General features: G+C 48.2%; 1 long non-coding RNA gene across 1 annotated transcript; it reads left to right on the top strand.

Moving 5' to 3' along the window:
- The first annotated feature begins 184 nt into the window (after positions 1-184).
- LOC132001786 (uncharacterized) lies at positions 185-16,497 on the top strand. Its single transcript, XR_009399666.1, has 3 exons — positions 185-499; positions 2,892-3,049; positions 14,679-16,497. It is a non-coding gene; the product is annotated as an uncharacterized LOC132001786 (long non-coding RNA).
- Positions 16,498-16,961: the final 464 nt, after the last annotated feature.

Here is a 16,961-nt window from a genome sequence, read left to right as displayed (position 1 = left end):
AGGTCCTGTAGCACCACTCTACTTGTAACTTCAGAGGTGCCGGGAAGACAGACCCACAGAAACTGTCCTAAGACCCCGGCGTGCCAGCACGTCGCCCCCAAGAGGCCCTTGAAGCCAGCGCGCAGGCGCGGGCTGTTCTCCCGCGAGAAGACAGCCACACGGGACTAGAGCGACTTCCGGCGCCCGCCCAGGATCCCTTGCGGGCGTCTCCAGCCCCGGGGCAGCCGACCGTGCTGGCTGGCGGCAGCCAAGGCGTGCTGCGTTGGCCCGGAGGCTGGCAGACGCACCCGGCAGGCGCTGGGCCCAGCCACATGAAAGGCAGAGCGCTCCACCCGCCAGCTGCCTTTAGCTGGGTTCTGACGCCGCCGTCATGCACCCCAAGACCGGGCCATCGAAGGGCCGCCTTCCTCCCCAGGCATAGGGATCAGGCTGTCCTTAAGGAGCTCCAGCCCCGGGGCCGGGTGGCCCACAAGTGGGAGCACACGGTTTCCCCTGCCAGGTAGGTGTGCATATCCCCTATTGGACAGAGGAAGAAAGTGAGGACCAGGGAGGAGAAATAAATTCACCAGACCCTGGGGTTGCTAAATGGCAGAATTTAGCCCTATGCAAGCCTGGCATTTCCCACCACACCAAGGCCTAGCAAGATTTCATCATTCTGTCGGAGCTCAAGATGGACGCAGGGACCAACCCACTTCACTCGGCACTGTGGGGGGAATTCGACAACCAAGACAGTGGCCACAGCAACACCAACAGGAGCAGCTCAAAACTTGCAAGCCAAGCACTTGTTCCCCCCACCCCCCACTTATCCGTAAGGGTAGCTGAGCCCCCAGGCCCTGAGGCTCTGTCATTGTAATCTCAAATGGTGGCTTCAGAGTCTGCCTGCAATTACGCTGCAGGGACAGGTTCCCCTCACCCCACCCCAAACGGAGAAGCCTCAGCTGTCAGCGGATCTGACTTCAAAACCCAAATCATTAAGGAGGAGAAACTCAGGAAGCTTTCTGTTGGAGTAACCCAGCTTTAGGACGCTTACCCCTTGAGGGCCACCAAAGAAAACATTCTGTCTGTAGCCTCTGCAGTTTTAACCAACGAATCGAAGTGGGATGAAGACACATCCTAAGATTTTTGTCTGTTTTCAGAGTGTGGAAAAATAGAAAGCAAGAGGTTCAGAAATGCTCACTGGTTATTTCTGTATGAAGTAACAAGGGTATTATTAGCTCCCTACCAGGCTTTAAACCAATCACTTTTCTAAAGTGGTCGGATCCCCCAACAACTCCATGAAGTGGGTAGCACTATGGCCCACAACCTACAAGTGAGGAAACTGGACTCAGGTGAAGTGACTTCCCCAAGGTCACACAGCTCATTAGTGGCAGAGTCGGGGCTTCGACCTACTTGTTGCCTCCAGTGCCCCTGCTCTTATTCTAGTTGTCAACACATTGTCAACCCCAGGGAATTTGTTCAAGAGAAATCTAATGCCCAGTGACTGTACTATGAACATAGTCAGCTAACCCAGAACTCAAGAACTAGCTGGTATCATGGAACACTGTCTGCAGTTAGGATCCACCAACAGCCCCCTCCAGTCTCACGTTTTTTGTTGTTTGTTTGTTTGTTTTTAAAGATTTTATTCATTTTATTTGTCAGAGCAGAAACGGGGAGCAGCAGGCAGAAGGAGAAGCAGGCTCCCCGCCGAGCAAGGAGCCTGATGTGGGACTCCATCCCAGGATCCTGGGATCATGACCTGAGCAGAAGGCAGATGCTTAACCCACTGAGCCACTCAGGCGTCCTAGGTCTCCTGTTCTTAAAACAACCTATTGAAGAATAGCTAGAAAAAAAAGATCGTTGAACCCTTGTCTCTGCCCACACACCTCTGAGCATGGCAAGAGGAGAAGAGTCCGTGTTTTAGAAGTTTGGCTTCTTCCAACTCCCTGAGCCCAAGCTAAAGCAGCCCAGAATCCCAACCTTATCCCACCTTCTCTGAGGTCTGGACCCAAATCAGGGGGTCTGTGGTGAAAGTCAGCATCAGCCAGTGGAGAGTCTAAATCCCAGATACAGGAATGAAGGCACCTGCATCCTGCCAGGCAATAAAGATGACCTCACTGAAAACCACATCTCAGCTTCTCCAGCCTTAGAACTGCCTCTGAATAAAATCAACCTCATTTTATTAATGCATCTTCAGACCTTGGCTCTGTGCCTAGCATTTTACAGCTTTTATCACACTTAACTCTCTCAGGATTCCTACAAAGCATTCTTGTACCCATTTTCTGGATGAGGAAGGTGAAGCTCCAGTAAGTTGAGTGACTTGTCCAAGATCACATGCCCCAAAATGAGCAGAGTCTTGGTTTGAACTTATGTCAGGCTGACTACAGAGGGCATATGTTTAAACACCACTCTAACCTTCCCACTTGGGACTGTTCCAACCCAACAAACAAGTCCCTTTAGAGAAACCCAACTCTCTGCCTAAGACAGCTCTTAGAACGACCTCAAAGAAGTTCCTTTTGGCAAGAAGATAGAAAGCCTAGATGGGATTGGGGCGGTCTCTGATTTCCAAGTCCCTTCACAGTATCAGAAAGTGGTGCCGAAAGCCTTCACAGTTTCAGTCCCGTGTTTCCCTACCTGGCTCGAAACTGCTCAGCAGACAGAGGGGGAAAAAAAAATACCAACCTATTTTCCCAGGGAAACATTCACCTCTAGCTTGAGATAGGGCTTGCCTCAGCACGCCAAAGTGAAATCGTCAGCCCATTCATTTACCCTTACAAATTGCTCTGTGAATCCTGGCGCCAGCCTCCCTGTGCTTCCCCCTTTTGGGAACCCCATCGAGCCTCCACGCTCAGAAAGCACCAGGCATCCACCAATGTTTACTCACTCAAGTTCATTCGACATCTTCTTGCTCCCAGGCTCCCAGGTTCCCAGGCTCCAAGACGAAGACGCGCACCAGCACCGAGGCTTTGCTGACTGACCGCTTGTCTCTTAATTCTTGCCTGACATAGACATTCCCTGCCCAGGGAAGTGTTTGATTTATGTTGAGGTTTGAGTGTCCGGATTTTGCTGACAGGTAGGTTCCCGGCAGCGCTGGTGCTGATTGGCTATGGGTACAGGTGCCGGCGACAGCAGGTATGCCTCAACAGGTGCAGCTGTTAACTCTTGGCCTGCCGAGTTGGGGGTGGAGCCAAGGGGGCCGGCTGGGTGGAGCTGGCCAATTCCTTCCTAGGTGAGGGGGTGGGAGGAGGAGATCAGGGAGCGGGGAGGGTGGAAAAAAATGTTGGAGAGATGATAGCTAGAGGAAAAGTACAGAGACAGATACTTGGCTAAAGGAAATCTCGATTTCTGTTTCTAGTTAGTATCCCGGATACTCAGGAATACCACCCCCACCCCGCCAAATTTTGTTGGCCCTTTTTCTATCCACCATCAACTACTTCACAGCCACTGGGGAATCGTCAAAGGAGAGAAGAGATCCCCCAACCCTCCCGTCCCCCCCCCACCCCTGGCCAGTGGGGAGAGTTGTCTCTGTGTAAGCGTTCATCCTCTTTTTCAGAGCTTTCCCCTTAGATACTAATAGCTTCTTTCTGAATAATGTTTTATAGTTATTCAAGTGAGTTCTTGGATTCTCACAGTAACCCACTGTGGTGGGTATTACTGCACCCCTTCCTTCCCAATACACCTTACAGGTGAGGAAATGGGGGCTGCAGAGGTCAATTTATTTGCCCAAGGGCAAAGCTAGTGAGCATCCGAGCCCAGATCTGAATCTTCAGTCATCTCTGAGTCTGGCTGTCCGTTCAGTCATCTCCACTGACTGGCTGTGAGCGGCCTCAATTCAGCAGACATTTATGGGGCACCTGTTGGGTGCCAGGCCTTTTTCTGGGTTTGGAGGAGACAGAGGCCAAGAAGACAAGGATCACTGGTTTTTGTTTGATTGTTTGTTTGTTTAATTTATTTATTTGACAGAGATCACAAATAGGCAGAGAGAGAGGGGGAAGCACACTTCCCGCTGAGCAGAGAGCCCAATGCGGGGCTCGATCCCAAGACCCTGGGATCATGACCTGAGCCACCCAGAAGCCCCAAGGATCACTGTTCTGGAAGAGTCTATAATCTGGAGTGTGTGTGTGTGTGTGTGTGTGTGGTGGTGGTGGCAGGGGGGCAGCTGGGGGTAGGGTGGGAGGCAGCCTTTTATTTGGTGTGATACAGATCTGAATGAGATATGAGCAAACCAAATGCCTGTGGTCAGCACAGAAGGGATGGAGGGGTTGAAGCCGGCCACCTCCAAAGCTTTAGCTAGCTGGCCATTTCACCCTCTAATAAGTGCTTTCTTCTTCATTGGAAACGCAGGAGAATCAGATACCTGTCAGACTAAGAAATTATAGAATAATTGCTGTGAGCTGCCTCTGTAAAGAACAAGGTTGGTAAACCTAAAAGATCCACAAACACAAGTAGGAGAATGCTAGAGCTGTTTTTAGAGCTTCCATCAGGATTAATTTGAAATTAAATCTAAGCCAGAGATCTTGGTATCTGTTTTTTTCCCTCTCTCTTTCTGTTCTCTGCCCACCCCTTCTTCCCTTTTAGCAAATTATCTCTTTGCTCTGTCTTCCTGGGAGCCTCACCTTGGCCCACTCCTTTCTCTCTCAGGGAAGGGTGAGGTTTCAGCCACTCCTGCCAATACGATGGAGGTTTTCAGGGTAAAGTCAGAATCCACAGGAGAGCCCTCTTGGCGGGCGAGGTGGGGGTGGGTAAGCCTATGGAGAAGAGTTTGAGAACTGTCAGAGGTTGGCTTCTCACTGGAGGCTCTGTGTGTGTGGCAGCCAAGGGGGCCCTGACAAGTAACAGTAAATAGTAGTAGTAATTGCTAATAAAGCCACCAGCTCAGAGCAGGGCTTCCCAGCGGCCCTTGTTAAAGTAAACACTCAGTCACTGTATCATACCACTTCACTGGGTTCTCTGCAAAGCTCTTAAAACTTTCTGATATTTTCCTAATTGTTCATTGTCTGTCTCCCCTTCTCTTGGAATGTAAACTCCATAAGAGTAAAGACCTTTTCTGTCCTGCCCGCCAGTGAATCTCCAGTGCCGACTACAGTGTCTGGCAGACAGCTGGTGCTCAGCGCACTGGGTAGCAGGCATCGTGCCGCACCTCGACTCGCAGTGTCTCATGTACTCCTCCCAGCGACCCTATGAGATAGGCACTGTGGTGATCCTTGTTTTAGAGCCAAGGAAACTGGGGTACAAAGTGAGTAAGTGAGTCATTCGAGCCGCAGAGCTTAGAAGTGGTAGAGCTAGGGCTGGGATTTGATCCAAGAGCAGAGCCTGGTGTCCAACCACTTCACAGATGTTATTGGTGGCAGGAGAGCCACTGGGTGCCAGCTGTAACTGCAGAGCTCACTGCGGCCCCACGGATGGCACACGTGTCTGCCCACCTCCTGGGAGGCTGGGAGTTTCTGTCAGCTGTGTTGCAACTCACAGGTAAAGGGCTGTGGAGGTGACTCATGTTGGCTGGGCTCAGATGGAGGCTGGGATTCCAGGCGGCGTGTCTGTGCTCGCTGGGCTTTTTAAAATGGGTCCTCTCTCTCTCTCTGCTTCTGAGTTTTGCCTCTTTAATCACCTGCACCCATCTGCAGAGATTAGCAGAGGCCCAAATCATGGGGCAGAAGGGTCCCATGTCTCCAAACACAGGAAGGCACCCTGGACGGGATGGAGGGATTAGTGCTCTAGGATAAATAGGGAAACCAGGGGACTATTGACAAGGTTGCCAGACCCCTAAGCAGGAGCATGGCTGGGAGCATGGCTCCCAGTTGTGAAGCATGGACTGTCCCAGCCCTTCCTTAAATGAATGAGAGATGCCAGGGTTTGAGAGAGACACTAGGCCAGCATTGCACCCACCCCCTTTATCTTCCTGTGTAGTATGGGCATGGCCCAGGGCGAGCCTGGGCTGCCATCTCTTCCGCTCTTTGGATCGGCCCAATTCTTGGAAATTTTGGCTGAGGAGGGTGAAAACAGAGACCAACTGATCACATGTGACATAATAATTGTATATGCACGATAGCAATTGTAAACAATGGTGGCTGTTATTTTGCTCTTTGTATGTGGGAAACACTGCTTAGAGTTATCTGTGTTAGCTGGTAGTGTTGGTCTGAGTCTGGCAGATCCGGGTTCACATTCTGGCCCAAAATAGCATGTTGGGCAAATGACTTAGACTTTCTGCGCCTCCGTTTCCTCAACTGTAGAGCGAGGGTCACGCGAGGATTAAATGAGATGGTGTGTGTGAGGTGCACTGGGCCGTGCCTGGCACGTAGCATTCCAGCGTTGTTTGGAAAGACCTTTTTTTCTCATTTAATTTTCACATAAACCTCATGAGGAAGCTCTTCCCTCATTTTACAGGTGAAGAAACTGACTCAGAGATGACATCTCAAAAGTGAAAAGCTAGTAAGTAAAAGAGTTGAGATCTGAACCTACATCTTTCTGCCTCCATTCTTGTAGAACTAGATGAAGTCAGGGATTGTCCTAGGTTCAAGTTCTGCCTGACACCAACCACTTTCTAGCTCTATGACTGGGTAAATTTCTCTCAGGAACTCAGTTTCCCTCCATCTGGGACAAGATTAATGGATCACTGTAAGGAGGGAGCTGCATATCAGATCATCTAGGTTCCTTTTTCTAGATTACTTCTGGAATAGAAATGCCCTTCTTCCCAACACATGATCTGCTCCCTCTGGAAGATGGCATGGTCCTTCATCTCTCCTTTTCTTTTCCAGGATTATCTCCAAAAAGAGTGTTACACTCTTGGCATGTTAAGGAGGAGTAAAGGTTAGGACTACTGAATTAACCACGTGCTAAGAGCAAGGGCTGTTTTGTTTGTCTGCAGAGGTTGTGCACTGCACAATCACACTGCCATTGTACAGTACAGGACTCGTGCTATTGGACATGATGGCACTGCTTAAGTCTTTTTTTTTTCCTAACACATTAAGACTTCATGGATACCCAAAACTTAATGAAAAATCTGTTGACCTATGTAAACATATTCAAAGGGCAAATTCCCAGATGTTAACAGTACTTCTCTGTAGGTGCTGAAATGACAGAATTTTAATTTTTTACCTCTCCCCTGCCAAGTTTCTACACTGATCTTGCACTGCTAATTAGAAATGCTATACAAAAAAACCCAGTTTTGTTTTGTTTTTAATATTTTTATTTTTTAAAGTAATCGCTACACCCAATGTGGAGCTTGAACTCACGACCCTGAGATGTAGGGTCACAGACCCTACTGACTGAGCCCACTAGGCATTCTAAAAAACCCCAGTTTTGTTATTTTTTAAAGATTTTATTTATTTATTTGACAGAGATCAAATGACAGAGAGATCAAATTTGACAGAGAGGCACGCAGAGAGAGAGAGAGAGGAGGAACCAAGCTCCCTCCTGAGCAGAGAGCCCGATGTGGGGCTCAATCCCAAGACCCTGAGATCATGACCTGAGCTGAAGGCAAAGGCTTAACCCACTGAGCCAGCCAGGTGCCCCTACAAAACCCCAGTTTTAATGCCCACTAGGTGGTCCTTGTGTCCCCACTCTTTCAGGAGCGAAGGTAGAAATAGAGCTAGTAGAGATTCAGAGTCCTTGCTCGAAGCTTCCCTGTGAAGTGTGTGAATGGAGAATGGGGGCTGCCCAACTCACAGCTCCTAGCAGGGAGCTCAGGAATCAGCCCTAATCTTGCTTTCATTCAATTTATTATCATTTATCAAATTATCATCATTTCTCGAGCACCCATCCCATGATACTTGCCTAAGATGCTTTATCCCATTCCTGCCTGTCAAATTCGGTGACCTAATCTACCCCAGACAGACTTGGCTCCTGGAGTACTGCCAAGTTGCTAAAGGATATCAGCTCGGCAGTCAACACCCCAGACCTTGGATGAGCAGCTCTCTTCCTTGTTACCTGAGTTTCCTCCTCACTGAAGTGATCACTGTGAGGACTGAAGGAGATAAGGTCCTTAGTGCACGCTGTTGTCGCTGCCTGGGTCAGGAGCACCTCAAGGTGCTTTCTGTGCATGTCCTGTCATTCTCCTGAGCTCCCCATTTTCCAGAAGAAGAACGGGCCCCGAAAGGTGAGGTAACTCAGCTAAGGTCACGTGGCTGTCTCCTTGGTGACAGAATCAGACCAAGGTCTGCCTGACCGTAAAGCCTCGGAAATGGATCTTTCAGCCTCCTAAGGGCCTTTTTGGAAAAAAGCGTTGGATGGAGGGGCGGGGGGGAAGGGGAAAGGGAAGGAGGGCAGAAAGGAAGGAAAGCAGATAGATCGGCTGATAGGATTTGTAAGGTAGGAAGGATCTCTAATCTTCTGGACTGCGGAAACCACACCGAACAAACTAAACTTCACAGGGCATCTGTCCCAGGTCTCAACAGGAGTGTTCAATCAATATTTGTTGAATAAATGAAAAGTGGATGAACATGTATAATTCACACAAGATCGTTGATATTGTGGCCATATCAGCTGTTGCCTTCTGTCCCCACTTCCCAGAGAAGACTTCCAAAGTCTGAATTGCTATTCTCCTTCCTAGTAGCATATACCTTTGGACCAGTGACTCCCTTCTGGAAGTTTCGGTTTTCCCATCATCCCTCGACGGGGTTGACTTGAGGATTAAGTTCAATAAGATTTCAGGGAAAAGCCAATGGCAAGTAAACCATAGGTACCCAATAAAGCCATGATTATAGGTGAGCACCCAGCTTAGAAAGGGGTCCTCCTCAGTTGCTTCCTATTTCCAGCCTCAACACACATCCCAGCTTAGTTCCCAGCACTCGGCACTCCACCTCTGTTAACAGCCTGTTTGATGAGTGAAGCTCTTTTCAGTTGAGAACATGTTTTCCTATGCTTTACCTCCTCTGGTGAGCCACAGTGGATGGGGGTAGTCAGAGGGTGATGTGTTTTTGGCCCTCTTTGTACTCAATGTTTGAGAAAGCGTCCCTACTTAAGCAAAGGAGTTCGGATTGGAACCTCAGATTTTGGATAAAGCATCAACCTAGATACCAATCCTAATGGGTCCCAAGTGCATGATTCTGGGCCTGCACCTAAAGCTCCATGAACATTCCATCGCAATATTCCTCACTGTCCCATCACTGGGCTTAAGTAGAGGGATAGGCCCCACACCCTATGCAGAGAATATAACCCAAATTTAAAAGCCTGGAAGGACCTGGAAGTTGTGCTTGTGGAGGATCGGGATGGGCAGCATCCATTGTGTTCTGTGCTTGAGATTTTTATCACAATTCTGCCACTAACATGACCTATATGCCTTCCTAGAAGTGCTTTGGACAGGAAAAGTCATTGTAGGGTCTGGAGTGGTCCTCAAAGCATCTCTTAAAAAAACTAAGAGAAAGTCTCTGATTACCTGGATACAAACAAGCAAGGGTTTTTTGTTTTGTTTTGTTTTGTTTTTCCCCATTTACCAAGTTGATAAAGATGAAAGAAAATGCCAAACCCCAGTGTTGGCAAGGGTGAGGGAAGACGGGCTCCCTTCTTGCTGGAGGGAGGGTGAATCAGTCCAAACGTGGGCTTTAGATTTTAGCTCATCTTTGATCTAGCAATTTCACTCATAGGAATTTAGCCTAAGCAAGCAATCTCTGTGTAAAGAGTTATCTGCGAGGATATGCATCAGAGCATTTTTTATAATCCTGAAAAATGAGAATTAATATAAATGCTCTTCGACAGAAGCTCAGTGAAATAAGTAAGATACCCCATTAGAGTGGCACGCTGAGCCGCAGTTTTTGCGGTGTTGCAGAAAGCCCCTTAGTGCGTTGCAAGTTATTTACTGAGTTTACAGCACAGTTGTTAGCGTTTATGAGTCCTTACAATATGGCCTGGGCTTACTGTTTAATCTCATTTAATCATCACACCAGCCCTATGAGGTAGCTGCTGTTATCCTTTTACAAATGAGAGGAGGGAAGCCCATTCATGATGCAGCTTACCCAGGGTCATTCCAGGGAGCTTCTGGGTCTTGAAGCTGGGTCTGAGTTCCTCATTTTGAGTTTTGAGTCTCAAACTCTACTTTTACTAAATTAATCCACCCCCCCTTTTTTTTAATACAGGGTCCACAATCAACATGGAGCCTTGAACTCACGACCCCAACACTGAGACCTGAGCTGAGATCAAGTGTCGGATGCTAAGCTGACAGAGCCACCCAGGCACCCCTAATCCATTCTTGTTTTTAAAATCCATTTATATTGGGGCACCTGGGTGGCTCAGTGGGTTAAGCCTCTGCCTTTGGCTCAGGTCATGATCTCAGGGTCCTGGGATTGAGCCATGCATCGGGCTCTGCTCAGCAGGGAGCCTGCTTCCCCCTGCCCGCCTACCCCGCCGCCTGTCTCTCTGCTTACTTGTGATCTGTCTGTAAATTAAAATCTTTATTAAAAAATCCACTTATATGAATAGAAAGAATAGGAAAGCTACACAACAGAGAGAATGGGATCAGGGGTCATTTATATTTTATTCTTTTGGTTTATCTGTGGGCATTATGTTTTCCGTTAATAAAAGAAAGAAAGAAACTACAGTTATTAAAAAGTAACAAATCAGAGAGGGCTTGTCCCTAAGGTGGGAAGGAGGAAGTAGCCAAAGCACTGTCTGGAGACTCTGTGTTGCCAGGAACTGGTCAGAGCAGAAGGCAGTCAGGGAAAGCAGCCTCCACCCTAAAAGGAGAGGGCCCCCTGGAAAGAACAGAACCCAGCTGGCCCAGCCTTGGGGGCCCACTCTTTCCATGGACCTGGATCCACCCCCATTGCAGGCCATCCCGAGCCTGCACCCTAAAAGGGCCATTAAACAAGATACTGCACCCTTCCAAATTTAAAGAGCTTTTCTGAGAAACACCTGTTAATCCCCACTAACCTCATGGCTAAAACATATTCCCCCTGCCTCTCATCTATCTGCAGGGGTCAGAGTAGGGGCTTGGAGGGTTCAGGGGAGGGTTTCCTTGTGGAATGACAAGGAAAATGTCCAAGGCCTGGCTCGGACACAGAGAGCCCCATGATGAACAGGAGTATCTGGGGTCAGTGATGCATTCCTAGGTCAGAGCGGGGTGGGGTGCGATGGGGCCTGCTCCAGCTCCCAGTGGGTCAAGTAGGCAGGATAAACCAACCCATAATGTTCGTTGTTGCTATGTCTTTACAGGTTCTCTTCAAGGTCTGCCCCTGGTGTTTGCTGAGATCTGATCTCACTGGAGAAGGGGTTGGGGAGAGATATGTTGGGGTCTCCTCGGCTGTGTAGTGCCAGGTTAAGTGCTCGACCTTGTACCTCAGACATTGAGGTTTGGATTTTTCTGAATCCATGACTGGTCTGCCCTGAAGATTTTTAAGGCCCTCAGTTTGGTGGCAGGTGGTCAACATTGGGGAGTGGGAAGGGGAAGAGCTTCTGTGGCCTACTTGTGCCCTCAAGAAGGCCGCTACTCAGAGGCCGTCATGGTTCGCCACTCCCTCATGCCCCTGCTCACCATTCCCGCCTGTGCTCAGGACAGTCTGCGCGCCCTGCCGGGGCCCCTGCCGCATGGCGGCTGGCTTTCCCTCCAGACTCCGTCCATCGATTTGGTTCTGTCACCCTCTCCTTCCATTTTCCAATTGTTCTGGGAGCTCCTCCACCTCAGGACCCGCCGTCTAGATGTGTGCATTATTCATTTAAGGAATATGAAGGTGTATTTAATAATTAAAAATTATGGAAGCTCTTTGTTTTTGAGCACTTAAGTATATGCCGGACTGTGATAAACACTTTTCCTGCCCTATTTCACTCAGTCCTTACAGCTGCCCAAAGATTTAGATCCAATCACCCACCTCTAGCTTATAGATGTGGAATCGAGGCATGAAGAGGTCAGGGAACTTGACGGGGTCCTACAACCCTAGGATGAGGGGGGCTGGGATTCTCAACTGAAAAGAGCTTCACTCATCAAAGCACCTGCACCTCCAGTCTTCCCCTCCCCCCCTTCCCCTTCCCTCCTCCTCAGCGTGATGTAGAATCCGCACCCAGAGTACCAGCCCCAAACACAAACACGTGCATGCCCACACACAGTAGGGCCCCTCTAGCTAAGATCTTGGATTCTGGAACCAAACTACTTGAGTTCAAATCTTGACTCCACCATTTCCTACTTATGTGACCTTGGGCAATTTCTTTGATCCCTCTAAGCCTCAATTTCTTCATCTTGAAAGTAGGCACAGCTCCTGCCTTGGAGGGAGTTAAATGATTTCACGCATGTGAAGCATTTCGCATCGCTCTCATGCACCAAGTCCTGGTAATGTCAGCTGTTGTTGCTGTCATTACGGATGGCTCATCTTGCCTCCCAGGGAAACAGTGAGTTCCTTGTCTTGTCTCTTCTTCTGCTCTGGCCCCCACAGCTCTCAGCCCAGGGCAGATTCACCCAGGGATGGACGTTAGTCACCAGGCTCCTCCTCCTCAGAGGGGATGTGAGTGTGAGTGTTCTCTCTGCCCAGACTGCCGAAATCTGAGTCATGACTTGATTGCTGTCCCTGAAGAGATGCCACAACCTCAACCCCCTCCCCTTTCACAATGAGCTCTGTCATTGACGCCCTCCTCGGGCAGGAGCAGACACCCCCGGGATTACCCATTAATGGACCCTGAGGACACCTCCAGGAGGAAGAGGCTCAGTAGGCAGATGACAGGGACCTGACTCTCCACCCAGTGACTTTGGCTGTTTGACTATATTCAGAACCATCAGGGGCCTCCGAATTGATTGATGACCCAGTATAGGGCCGCAGTATTTCATTGGGCTGCCCTTGGATAACCGACAACTTTCGCTCGGCCCCATCTGGACAGGACACGTTTGGGACCCTTTTGTTTCCCTCTTGTCCAATCTCCAGGCCCCCGGAAGCCTGTGAGGAGGTTTGGGGGAAGTTAAGGTCCTCAACTTAAAGACTTACTGTGCCTTAGATAGTTCAGTGTTAATGATTCCAAGCTCCCGGTCTCTAGCCAGGCCTAGCTTCAAAACCTGACTCTGCTTTTGCTGGCTGTGGCTCTGAGCTTCCTAACTTGTTTCTCTGCATCTGTTTTTCCATCTGTAAAATGGCAACAGTAGTAGTATTGACTCCATAGGATGATTGTGGGGATTAAATGCATGTGAAGCACTTAATACAGTGTCTGATATGTGGCTGTCACCAATACTGTTGTTAAGCAGTGGAGAGAGAGCACTGGACCAGGAGTCAAGAGGTCAAGTCAGAGGTCTGCAGCTCATTGGCTATGTTGACCTTAGGCAAGTTAAATCCCTTCTCTGAACCAGTTTCTTCAACTGTGAGATGAAAAGTTTGGGTTTGAAGGTCATTCAAGTTCTTTTTATTTATTTATTTTTTAAGGTTTTATTTATTTATTTGACAGAGAGAGACCCAGTGAGAGAGGAAACACAGCAGAGGGAGTGGGAGAGGGAGAAGCAGGCTTCCCGCCAAGCAGGGAGCCCGATGTGGGGCTCCATCCCAAGACGCTGGGATCATGACCTGAAAGCAGACGCATAATGACTGAGCCATCCAGGCACCCCAATAAATACAATAAATAAAATCTTTTTTAAAAATGATGAATTAAATATGTCTGACAGGAATGTGTTTATAATTTCTTAAATAAAGGAACAGGTTATAAAACAGACTATAATCTTATTTTTACAAAATAAATTTAAGGCCTGAGCCACCCAGGCACCCTTATTCATTGAAGTTTTTTTTTTAGCTAAGATTTGTGATCTGTGATTTTGAAGGTGCCTCCACCAAAAGAAAACAGAGTGGTAGAAAGAATTAGTACCAGATGTCCTTATCTGCTAGAATCACATTTCACAAGCCCCAACAACTTGGCACCATCTTCAGATGTCCCCCATCCCCACCTCCCCATCCAGCAGCCAGTAGGCTGAAATGTCTCAACCCAGGAGCTGTTTGCAAGACTCCAAGAGGCTTTCTGGAGCCACCTTGAGACCCCAGGGAAGGCAAGGGGTTAGGAAGTGAAGCCTGCATTACAATGAAGGGCCAACCTCAAACATCACACCCCAGAAAGTTACCCTCCGCGCCTCTGGCTACAGGGCTACAGTCACTCTTCACTTCCTCAGAATGGATTAGTTTATGACAAGGGAGGGATGCTTCCCCTGGAGCCTGGGGGTATAGTGATCTGTTATAAAATAGGCCCCTCCAGGGAAATGGAAGGTTTGGGTTTTTTTTTTTTTTTTTCTTTCTCTCTCTCTCTCTCTCTCTTTTTTTTTTTTTTTTGGTGTAGTGACCTCTGACATCGCCCCATACCCCACCCCCTGGCCTCTCAAGCAGTCTGAGTCACCCCCAGCAGGGGGACAAATCTGGGGATAGAGGAGGCGTCTGGCATCCCCAGGAATGAGAGCCCTTCCCCACAGGAGTGTCCGTTAGTGCAGAGTCCCACTGAGTTATTCTTATGTCCTGTTTGACCCCAGGGGGATGAGATTGGTGGGATTTACAGAAAATAAAAAGCATTTGGTTTCAACTAGTTCTACCAGTTTTCCCCCCTACAGTAAAACATCCCTTAACCATTTTAACGTAACAAATTTCCTTTTACAGAGACAATGGGCTTTGGAGGAATTTATTGGTGGCGACAAACAGAGGTGCTTTTTACGAAGCCCTTGGTGCTCAACGCATGCCAAATCTTTTATACCCATTATCTTATTATTTTTTTAAAAATTACTGATTTCACCGTGAGGGAAAAATATGACGATTTTTATTTTTCAGGTGGGGAAACTGACGCGCAGAGAAGGAAAGTGATTTGCTCAAGGTGAATGGTGAAGCTGGGACTTGAACCTGGGCCGGAATTACTCCAGAACATCTGGCAGCCACAATCTGGTATACAAACGTGCTGGAAGCCTTGTTGGTGAAGCCGTGCCTCGACGGTGATGAGACCCAGGTCTGCCCATCTGTCATAGCATCTCAGACTCTTCTGGAAGGACCACCTGATCATCTTCTAGTCCGACAGCTAGGACCACTGCCTCGCAGGGTCCTTGTCTGAGCCGGTCCTGGGAAGGGCAGAGCTCAGCCTTTCGGTCCTTGTCTGTGGGAAAGAAGCCAGTTCTAGCAGTAGAGCTTGTTATGGGGGACTCGGTTTCCCAATCATTGTCATGACCAATGACCGGTAACCATGAACTCTTCCCTCCTTTTCCTTCTGTCCAGCAAATGCAGCATCCCAATGCAGCCAGTCGTGAAGAGAACATTTCCATAGGAATTCTGCAATATGGATTTCCTCTCCAGGCCCCAGTCCAGTCCAAGCCAGTTCCTCTTCTGGCTGGGAAGTTTCTTTCCTCTTCCCACTTCCATGAAACTATTAGGCTCAGCTCAAGCCCACTCCTTTCTCCCTTTTCCTCCTACCTTCCTCAGGCAGTAGCTCTCTCTTCTTCACAGCTCCTGGCTCTACCACCCCATCCCCACCTCCACACCCCTGCTGGACCCCAGTCCCTCAGGAATTCTCTAGAGTCACATCAGGGAATCCCACAGATGCATCCTGGACAACACAGGAATGCCAAAGACATCCCAGGCAAAAAAGGTTCTGGGATCAAACCATTTGGGCAAAGCTGCACACCAGACCTTCTTCTTCAAAATTAATGTGCAGTCAAGTCCTTGGAAAGGCTAGCAGTCAGGAAACTGTTTTGTTTGCTTTTTCAACCCAGGGTTTCTGGAACTGTGATAACCACATAATCATCTTCCCTGTCCCTACCGCATACCTGTGACAACAGGAAAAAACCAGTGATCTACTGGAGAACACACTTCCGAAAATTCTACCCCAGCCTTCCGCCCGAGTTTGCAGTTAATCTCGCTTTCACGGATTTCAGCCTTTCCTTTTTCTTGGGGCTAATCTCACAAAATAATCTAAGGCAATGTCAGCCGAGTAGAGTCTTCAAGAAACATATACTTGATGGGGATGAAGATTTTCTTAAGACTGGATTATGATGCCCAGAATACATCAAGGATTTTCTAGAATGTGGGAGGAAGGGGAGTAGAATTTGAAATACCAGCAGATCGTCTTTACCCAATTTTTATTAGTTTCCTAGTCAGAGGACCAAAGCCAGGGATGGAAAGTAATGGAGAATAATCAAACCAGACCTTGGTCACAGACAGATTGTTTTTGAGTGAATGAGTGAGCAGTCTTTCTGACTGGTCAGAAGGTTGGGAGGCTGTGAATGAATGCCTGCACGTACGTGTGAATGAATGAAGGAAGATTGAAAAACTGGTCCCCAGATTAGAACCTACCACCCATGTTCAATGGAAGAAGCCAGACATAAACAGAGGACACTGTGAATGTTTCTACTTATATGAAGGTCAAGAACAGATCAAGCTACTCTACTATGGAAAACACAGAGCTGTGGTTGCCTTTGTAGAGTAGGCATTGACTGGAAAGGGAAAAAAGGGCTTTGGGGTGGATAGAAATAGTTTCTCTCTTGATTCCGGGGATGGTTACACTAGTGTATACTTTTGTCAAAATTCACCAAATTGTACATTTAAGATCTGTGCACTTATCTGTATTGTCCATTTCATCTAAAAATAAAAATCTTACCACTTAGGTCTCCCTGGCTATAATTTACTCCCTTGTCCATTATTTTCTCAAAGTGCTTTGTCTACACAGGCAGCACATCCCTTTATTTTTTCTTTGAAGGTGATATTTATTTATTAGAGTGAGCGAGAGAGCACACAAGCAGGCGGAGGGGCAGCAGAGGGAGAGGGAGAAGCAAGCTGCCCACTGACCAGGGAGCCCGACGCAGGACTTGATCCCAGGACCCTGGGACCATGGCGCCCCAGCACATCACTTTAACATAGACTGCCCTCTAGAAGAATTCTTCATGAGCATGTCTTTTTGCTTCCCCCACAGCATGTGAGCTTCCCCCTAGAGCAATGAACAGAGCACACAGTGAGCAATGAACTAACATTGGTGAGATTGAGTTGAGGCCAGATTCATAAAAATCAAGGAAAACAACAATAGCTATCATATATTAAGCAACTTCTGTGTGTCAGGCTGTATGCTAAGTT

The sequence above is a fragment of the Mustela nigripes genome, chromosome 14 (assembly GCF_022355385.1).
Source record: "Mustela nigripes isolate SB6536 chromosome 14, MUSNIG.SB6536, whole genome shotgun sequence".
NCBI classification, from domain to species: Eukaryota; Metazoa; Chordata; class Mammalia; order Carnivora; family Mustelidae; genus Mustela; species Mustela nigripes.
The sequence above is the reverse complement of the archived record's forward strand: the minus strand, read 5'-3'. Positions and strand labels throughout refer to the sequence as shown.